The sequence below is a fragment of the Emys orbicularis genome, chromosome 9 (genome assembly GCF_028017835.1).
Source record: "Emys orbicularis isolate rEmyOrb1 chromosome 9, rEmyOrb1.hap1, whole genome shotgun sequence".
NCBI classification, from domain to species: domain Eukaryota; kingdom Metazoa; phylum Chordata; order Testudines; family Emydidae; genus Emys; species Emys orbicularis.
The window spans coordinates 41,831,107-41,840,656 of record NC_088691.1 but is presented as its reverse complement, the minus strand read 5'-3'; positions in this window follow the sequence as shown (position 1 = coordinate 41,840,656).

Genomic DNA, 9,550 nt, shown 5'->3' with positions numbered 1-9,550 from the left:
TCACTCCAGCAGGATAACTTATAACCTAGATGGTCCTTCCCAATTCTGTTTGTCCCAGATTCTAGCAAATTGAATTGGTGTCAATTAATGAGATCACTTGACCGTTTACTGACGCTTTCAAAGTACAGAAATACAACCAGAAACCAGCCTGTTCATCTTAGCACCCACCCCAGATCAATTTATAGACATGGCTAAGGATTAGCAATGGAATGCAGAGCTGCCATTCACCTCTGACTCACCGATTTGAATTCAGGGAAGTGGCCAAAATTGACTGAGCACCAAATACTTGGCCATTGCTTTTGGCAGTTCAACTATCAAGCTGCCTATGAGAAATGAGTTGTGTTCTTAGTCTAGCTCCTGATGGGCAATTATTGGGCCATTAAAACAGGCATTACATTTAGCACAAGTTGGCCATTTTTGGGGCAGTCTTGGCTAAGGACCTTGGGGACTGAAGTCCTCTCATCCTTAGACGAGGTCCATTCAGGGTAGGAGGCAACGTGGGAAGTTTACACCATCTAGGTTGCCTTTGATAAACCAGTTTTATGGATAAATCGGACTTCCATGAGCACTAAAAGTTCACTCCAGTGTAAATCAACTGATTTCTGTTTGAAGCACAGAACAAATGTTTTCAAAGCCTCTCCAGCAGTGGGCAGGTGTCACCGCTGCTTCAGCATCCTAACAAACAAGACAACAGCAGCTGCTACTCAAATCATATTGAATAGGAGAACATTCTGGTCAGCAGACTTGACTTATCACCACATTCAGTATCTTCTGCTTGGAAAATAAAAGCCTTGACTTTGTCTTCAGCATTTCCTGTTCAGCAGGAGACAGCTGTTTGTTCCCTCTTTTACAGGAGGAGTGGAAAATGTTTGCAATTCAGAACAAGTAGGTTTTAAATTCTGTTATCCTCAGCTCTATCAATGGGTTGCACTTGGAGTCTCGGTTTACCCTTGAAACAACTGTTTTGTCCTGTTTTCCAAGTGCTGTCCCTGATTCCTCAACAAACTAATGCTTTATGTGCCCAGTGTTTGTAAAGAACACCATGAAAAGCTATTTTTGGCTAAATTATAGCCTGCACCAAACAAACAAATCTATCTCAGCCGGAGAACAAATGTCATGTTGTGTACCCCATGCCATATTCCTAACACAGAACTTTGTTCCCTTCTCACACTTCCATTCCAGGAAGAGACAAATGGCTTTAAGTTCACATTTCTTGTAGTTTCCTTAGGTGTGGAAGACTCAAGCTCTCAAACATACACACCCCATGGTCCTAATTTAGTCTCTTTGAGAGCTGTTATCATTTGGACCACCATATTTAGAGAGGGTTTAAAATGGCTTGTAAGATTGCCCAGTCCTGTCAGTATGTTGTATTCAAATGGATTCACCTGTTGGGTTCCCGTGTCACGTGGGGAAAGGAACTGCTGTTCAAGCACACTGTGGGCCAGGGTGAGGAGATGGAAGGAAAAAACAGCAGCATGGAACATCGCAATGGGCTAGTCCAGTATCAGCCACGGCCTTGGCCCATGTTCCAAGGAGAATGGGCATCAGAGTCTCTCTGTTCCCCAACTGCCATAGGCGTATACCTGTTGAGTAATAAAAACTAACCAGGATAAGTTAAGGAGAGGAAAGGGTTTTGCTGAAATGCTGCTCACTAAATAAAATTTATGGCACTAAAGGGCTCTTGGGCTTAACAGCAGGAAATATCTGCCTGGCATCCATACAAGAACGAGGTGTGACCCGACAGATTGTTAGAATCTTGCAGCGTTTCATCCACCTTAGGTGAGTTTACTTTGGATTGCAGACTGCACCAGCTGGCGTCCCAGGGGAAGTTTGCTCACTGCATTACGCAGTAGATGCCTTTTGGTTCCTAAAGGCCGATGTGGTTGCCCAGTGTGGGTGGCACAGCCTGCAGTGGATTCTCAGTTCTGGGAGACCCTGCTTGATAAACATTCTATTGATAGAGCTGGGTGGAGGACCGTCTATGGCATCACAAAAGGAGTGGAAAAGATCTGGTTGTGTTGGCCTTAGATGAAGTTTGGTATTCCTCCCAAAATTCATGGGTCAGGGTATTTAGAGCCCCAAATTGAAGGAAGGCTAAGGTGGTGGTTTATCATAATGGTACAGAGCAAATGATGTAGGAAGGTGGTGGTAGGAGGGACTTAAAGATGACTTTCAAAGAAAAGGAAAAGTGTGCCCTTTTTTTGCTGCTTTCTGATGTAAAAAGACCTGAAAGATTTTTTTTTTCAATAAAGAGGGTGTGTTCGGGTTTTCTTATCAATCTCCCTGTTTTGTGGGAGGACTCTGGCGAGGGCTGGAGAACTGGTAAGAGACTAGAAATGAGTGAAGCATTAACAATTGAGAGAAGACATTTTTAGTCAAGGCTGTTCTTTAAAAATGTTTAATACCTCTGTCACACCCATTCCTGTCAAGCACTGGGATGAAAAGTTGTTTGTGCAAATGGCAGTCCCTGTGCCCCTTTAATGGAAGGCTGAGAGAGCTCTAGTCCTCCAAAAATCCACTACCAAAAACAGGGAAGGAGGAAAAGACTTTATATTTCTAAGGTAAAAAAAATAAGCAGAAACAATTTCTTAACTTTCCGGGCCTTCCCTCATGAGGAAGCAAGAAGAAGGCAGCGTGGGGAGAGGCAACATGATCTCTTTGCAGGATATCATCAAGATGAACTGTGATGACTGAAACATGGATGGTTCTTCTCCAACACAGTTGTTTTCCAGTCAGATGAGCTTCTGGCCTACAGTGGAGCAGCAAAAGGAACCTCAGTTTGTGTCAGTAACTGCCAACAGATAAGTGCCTGTAAATCATGTCTGAGCAGTTATGAATGAAAGAACAGGATCTCATGGGTAGTGATCTGTTTCTCAAAGGTTGCCTCCCTCTCTCTTGCCAAATATGCCCCAGATATGGTCAAGGAGATAACAGATTAACATCCTAAAAGTCCCATTTATGCACCAACTTTGTCTTAAATGATGAGCTGCAGCTAAAAGGGCATGAATAAACCATTGCCAACAAGAGAGTTGAGCCGTGTCTGCACAATGAAGCTGTACTCACTTAACTAAAGCCATTTCAAAATTAATTTATGGCCATTCTTCCTGGTGAAACTTACCAGCAGAATTATACTGATATGCCAGTATAATTGTGCTGATAAAATTCACCATGTAGACTAACACACTATATCTGCCTGGGTGAACACTTATTCTAGAAAGTGGCCATTGTGGGAGTTATGCCAGTTTAAATATAGTCACATAACTATACAGGTAGAGTTCTGCCAATAAATTTATCTTGCAAAATGCAGCAGTCTTGTGTTCTGTGATTGGTGTTAAAAGGAGTAAGAAGGATGCACTAGTGGATAGGGCATTGGGGAGCTTTATTTCCATCTCAGGCAAGTCCCTTAATTTGCGTTAGGCCTCAATTCCCCAGCTGTACAATGCGGAAAACGCTTCCCTGCTTCGCAGGGCTGGTGTGTGAGGAAAACATAATACTCCATTAATGAGGGTGAGGTGTCTGGATTCTATCATGATGAGCAACATTTTAAAAGGGCACCATTGACCAATTGCGGGGTGTTCATAATCCTTGTATACATTGGTGCCCAGCCCACCACACCCATGCTGCCTACTCAAGAGGAGGTGGTTGCCCTACTTCTGTACATATCCTGGATCCAGTCTGGCAAGAGGTGCTCAGGTCAGGCCTATCAGTGTGGGACTTGTATAAATTGAAACTGTAAATAGGGGCCATGGTGTTAATTTATTCTTAATATTCATTCTCAATACTCAGGATAAAGACAAATGAAATGTCCCTTGAATGTCATTCTCTAGCATGGGGGCTATAGCCTACTTTGGTAACATGGGTACTATGACTTTATAGGCCGCTTCCTACTCCAGTTTTGCACTTTTTAGATCTGTGCTCTTCAGGACAGGATATTATCATCATCTGTGTCTGTCCACCTTACTTTGAGCACTACCCCAATAGAAATCCTATACACTGCCCTGGATTTGTCTGAATGAAATATTGCAGCATGATGAAAATATCACTGCTTTCCTACCCAGGTCCCTCGTCTTGGAATTCTGTAGGGCTGTGCTCAAAACCTAAGGCAGGAAACTGATCAAGCTGCAGTGCTGAGGGAAGGCTGAGTTGTAGAATGCTGCTTTGAGGCTGGGGAGCTCTGGTTTGTAAAGTTTAGGGGAAAGATCAGCAACTGTTTTTTCTTGCCTTTGGAAGAGCTCACCCTGGAGGCCTCAGGTTTATGGCATCTTGAAGACACTCCCCTAGTACAGTAGCAGGTTTTGGGATTTTTTAGGTGGTAAGTAATAAGGATTGTGTGGATTTTGTTCCAGAAGAGGCTAGAATGTGCTCTCATTGGGGATTTTTGCAGACTAGATTAAATCAAACTGGAAAGAGAGAGGGGTAGATGAAAGGAGCAGCACAGAGGGAACCAAGTCTTCAGTGGTGTTGGCTGTCGTCCTGCTTGTACCGGTGGAGGGAACATGCAGGGCCTGTGCTGCAATGAGCAAGTGACTGGAACTGACACTTGCTTTTAGGGTGACCAGATGTCCCGATTTTATAGGGACAGTCCTGATTTTTGGGTCTTTTTCTTATATAGGCTCCTATTACCCCCCACCCCCTGTCCCGATTTTTCACATTTGCTGTCTGGTCACCCTACTTGCTTTATATTAGGTTGCAGCATCTCTCCCCCATGGAACTGGAAGGGGAAACACTGGCCAATTAGTTGGGATGTTGATTGCCTTTCTGAGTGGAGGTGCTAGGCTGGATTTAACCTGCTCCCGTGTTTTCTCCTATCTGCACTACTTTTATATTGCTAGCTCTGGGACAGGAAGTATTTGGAAAGCCAGCAGCAGCAGCCCACGTGGAGTATGATGCTGGCCACCAGATGGCAGTGCAGCCTGTGAAATGGGTAAGCCATAGGCATAGAAATGAGACGAAGAAGGAAGGGATGTTGTTTATAGGGGGGAGATTGAGACTCACAGGAGGGACCAGATAAAAAGGGCAATTTGCACTTCGAACTTCTGCAGTACTGTGAAAGCACTGAATCAACTGCAATCCATTCCTGCATCTGAAAAAGCCAGTGAACGTCTAAATTAACAGGGGCGGATCGCTGCCCCAATACTGGGGGAGGGCGGGGGTGTCGTTGAGCCTCTCGAGGAGCGCACACAATACCATGCTGCCCTGATTTCCCTGACACCAAGCAGAAGAGCATTGACCTCCTAGGGTTGCACTGTCAGATGCTCCAGAGGGTGAACCCTGAACATGAGCTCTGCGGCGTTCTTAGGGTGAGATTCCACCCTATACACTGCTTTACACAGGCCCTGGCATAGGGAGCATGTGCAGAGCAGGAGGGGACAGTTCTAGGACGCATTGTTATGGCTGTTCTGGTTTGTGCTGCATGCTGGAGGCTGCTGTAACTTAGAGCATCTGTTTGAAGCTGCTCAGTAGCTTAGAATGTTTCAAATAAGCCCTGAGGAGTCTGGGTTAGTGGGCAGAGTGCAAGGTGCAGGAGTCAATGTGATTTACCTGCCTATCGCCACATGTGTTGGGTGTTCAAGATTTTCAAAAGTGGATGCCTCAAATTTTAGGTGCCCAACATGACACCGCTATTAAGGGGCCTGATTCCAGATGGCAGTTTCAGGCCTCTTTACAGTGTCTAGAGTTAGGCACCTGAAATCCCTAATCTCACATTTACAAATCTTGCCCATAAAATACATACATACAGCTAAAGCAGTTTAGCGATGTAACTTCCCTCGCAAAAAATCATAGCTGAGCCCGTGGCAAGCATGCAAAGTTTTATAGCCAATGGAAAAATTGTGACCTCATTATGAGCAACTGACCATCCCAATCCATAACGTGGCTGGTAGCAACAGTATATTATGTTATCACAGTCCAAGCCTTTACCAGTTATGAAGGAATGCATGAGCAAGGCCATGAGATCCTACGCATCTCTGAGCCAAATGACTAAATCTCCCTGTGGATACAGATTGCACAATAACTGCACTTTGGCTGACAGTGGCCATTAATCATTAACTTTTGGCCAGAGGAATAGATACATTCTTGTTTTTCACCCTTGACTGCAGGGTTGATGATGGCAGATGCAGCAGAAAATAAAAAGTTTCATAAGCAATATAAGCAGTCATGAGCTGAAAATATGCTAGCATTGAATACATTTGAGAAGGGGCCAAATCATGCACGGTGTGACTGTATGAGATCTCTCCTCTGGTGCTTTAAATAGTAACTAGAACTAGAACGTCTCTGGTAAAGTCATAACCTCAGCAGCCTCAAATGGGACAATACTTTCTGTAAGGTTTATTTACACTGCTCCAAGAAATTTCCTGGAGTGTTGATGTGTTTTTTAAGTGGATTTCCTCCTTATCTGTGTGAGCTTCATGTTTGGGACCTAAGCCAGTTCAGTTTGGAAGGGAACTAAACAAAACAAAAGATCTGGCTGTTGAGGTGATTGGTTAGAAAAATCACAAAACGGGAAGGCTTTAGCTTGAGTATTTGTTTCTAGATAGAGGGCAAGCCGGCTGCAATGGCAGTTTGCCAGACAGCTGAGGGTGTTTGCCTGAACTGCATATGTGCTTACACACAGCGATTTCAAAGTCAACAGAATCCCAAGGCAATGAAGATAAAGACACTGTATTAGCAGCAGTAAAAGGAAAGATGCTTGTTGAATGGGTTAAACATTACGGGGCCACAAGAATTAAAGTTAATCTGAATTTTTTCATCAGAGTCCATGACTGAACCTCACCCCAGTTTCCTCTTATTTAAAAAAATAAAAAAATAAAAAAAAAAACAACTTTTCTCCCAAAATGTCTTCTGGGTGCTTTCTGACTACTGGCGAATTGTTTTTTCTAAGTTCAAGGCATATAAAATGAGACAGAATTAGAGAACTCAGAGGTTTCTGCTTTTGGAAAAACACTGTTTTAGGATTTTTATTTACTTTTAATGTCTCTGATACTGCAGGTTTGTGCAATCCAGTTGCTCCCAGTGAATTCTTCATGCTGTTGGCTGAGTGGTTGAATTCAGAATAATTTGCAAGGAACTCCTGAGCCTGTAAAATCTGTGTGGTTTGGGCAGAGATTAGAAATGTGTCTGTTTAAACCTTTTGGATATCAGTGCTCATCTCAGTTTTCACTTCAAACTGGAAGGTACACTTCTAGCCCTTTCCATTTCTGAGAGACCTTTGAAATTAACCAAGGGGTTAGGGGTGTGGATCTATCACCAGCCCAGTTTGTTGAAATTCACAGGTTATTCCTGGGCCTCCCATCTCTTCCCAAGCCCAGCTGTGCCGTTTTCTCTGCTGTTCAGAACTGTGGACAGGAAATCATTTTTAGTGCACAACCTTATTGACCCTACAAACATGAAAAACACAGCACACTGGATGGCGTGCACGTGTGTGTGTGCTAACTATAAACACACACACATAGATACTGCTTTTCGTATACAACTCTTGTAACATCTACTCCAGCTGGTGCCTTAGGGCTGGTCTACACTAACCCCCCCACTTCGGACTAAGGTACGCAAATTCAGCTACGTTAATAACGTAGCTGAATTCGAAGTACCTTAGTGCGAAGTTACCGCGGTCCAGACGCGGCAGGAAGGCTCCCCCGTCGATGCTGCGTACTCCGCTCGCCGAGCTGGAGTACCAGCGTCGACGGCGAGCACTTCCGGGATCGATCCGGGGCACTTCCGGGATCGATCCGGGATCGATTTATCGCGTCTTAACCAGACGCGATAAATCGAACTCAGAAAACCGATTGCTTACATCTGGACCCGGATGTAAGTGAAGACGTACCCTCAGACTGAACAAACAGTTAAATATACATAGAAACGCAACAGTCACTTTTATTGGGGCGACGGGAGACTTGACCAAAGCTTTGTTTTTAATAAAGCTTAAATGGTAAGATCCAGTTTTAAGTTGTGACCCTTTAAATTCCCATTCAGCCTTGTTAGCCAACTGGATTATCTTCTAGGGGTATGTCTATACTATACGCCGGATCTGCGGGCAGCGATCTCTCCAGCGGGGATCGATTTATCGTGTCTAGTCTAGATGCGATAAATCGACCCCCAAGCCCTCTCCCATTGGCTCCTGTACTCCACCACCGCAGAGTCGACGGGGATGGGGGAGTGGCAGCAGTCGACTCACCGCGGTGAAGACACCACGGTAAGTCGATCTAAGTACGTCAACTTCAGCTACGTGAATAACGTAGCTGAAGTTGCGTAACTTAGATCAATTCCCCCCCCCCCCCCCCCCCAGCGTAGACCAGGGCTAAATGCAGAATTGCAGCATGGATGGAAATTACTGTCATTTGCACTTCCCCTGTGCAGCGATGTCTGGGATTCAGACCCAGCAGCTAGATGGTTATCTATCTACATTTTATTTAAATTCAGAATAAAGTGTTGCCAACTCTCACAATAATTTCATGTTTTTACTTAAAGCCTCAGCATGTGGTTAAGGGACAATCTCAGCTTTCTTTTTCTTTTTTCTTTTTTTTTTTTTTTTTAATAAAAAAGGTTAATAGATTTCTTGGTTACAGTGAAAAGCCTGAAAACATGACCAATTAATTTCATGACTCAAATAAAAAACCAGATGGTTGACAATAAGACTAGCTTGTATATAGCACTTTTCATCTGTAGCTCTCAAAGCACTCTACAAAGAAGATCGGTATCATTATGTCCATTTTAGAGATGGGGAAACTGAGGCCACTCTAAATTTGGCTACAAAATCTTAAAATTTTAAAAATCTCATGATTTTTGGGGCGCTTCACTCATGATTTTTTAAGACTTGGGGTTGGCAATACTGAATATAGAATATCCATGCTGTAATATCACTTCAACTATGAGCTGCCTCAAAGAGCTGCCTTTTTTTTTTTTTTTTTTAACAAAGCTTAAATGTTGGTGCTAAGTTTTAAGTTGCAACCCTTTAAATTCCCATTCAGCCTTGTTAGAGAACTGTATTCTATATTAACAAACCAGAAATGCAGCATGGAAGGAAATGAAAGTTAAACCTTTAGCAAGTGGGGGTCAGATGTGTGATGAGCCAACAGGGTGGGCGCTGCTTGGCTGTTGGTGTCCTTTCTGTTGTGTTGGAAAGTATAAACTTGTCTGAGTTTGCTTTTAAGGTAGTATTGTTAAAAAGTCCACCTGGTTATACTGAAAAGTGGAAGTGGCTGCCATTAAGTGAATCTTTGATCTAAAGACAATCACATACCTACCTAAAGCGGATGGGTATGCAAAGCACCCTTCTTTCAGGCTAAATGGAAGAAGCAACTAAGCCCATTTTAAATAGTGATAACTGGAAACAAAAGAAGTCACTGCCCAAGGCTTGGGAATGCAGGGTAAAGCCTGGGCAAGAACTAATGCAGGGAATTCCCTGAGACTGGCTTCAAACACAGGAGCTAAGGAATTGTTTGGCAAGCTGTGTGTGTGAGAGAGGCAGTTGTGAGCTTGGTCCTGGGAGGGAGCACCAAGAGAGCTCCTGAGGACACAGGACTAGCTGAAGGGGCAGACTTGGAAATTGTGAGCA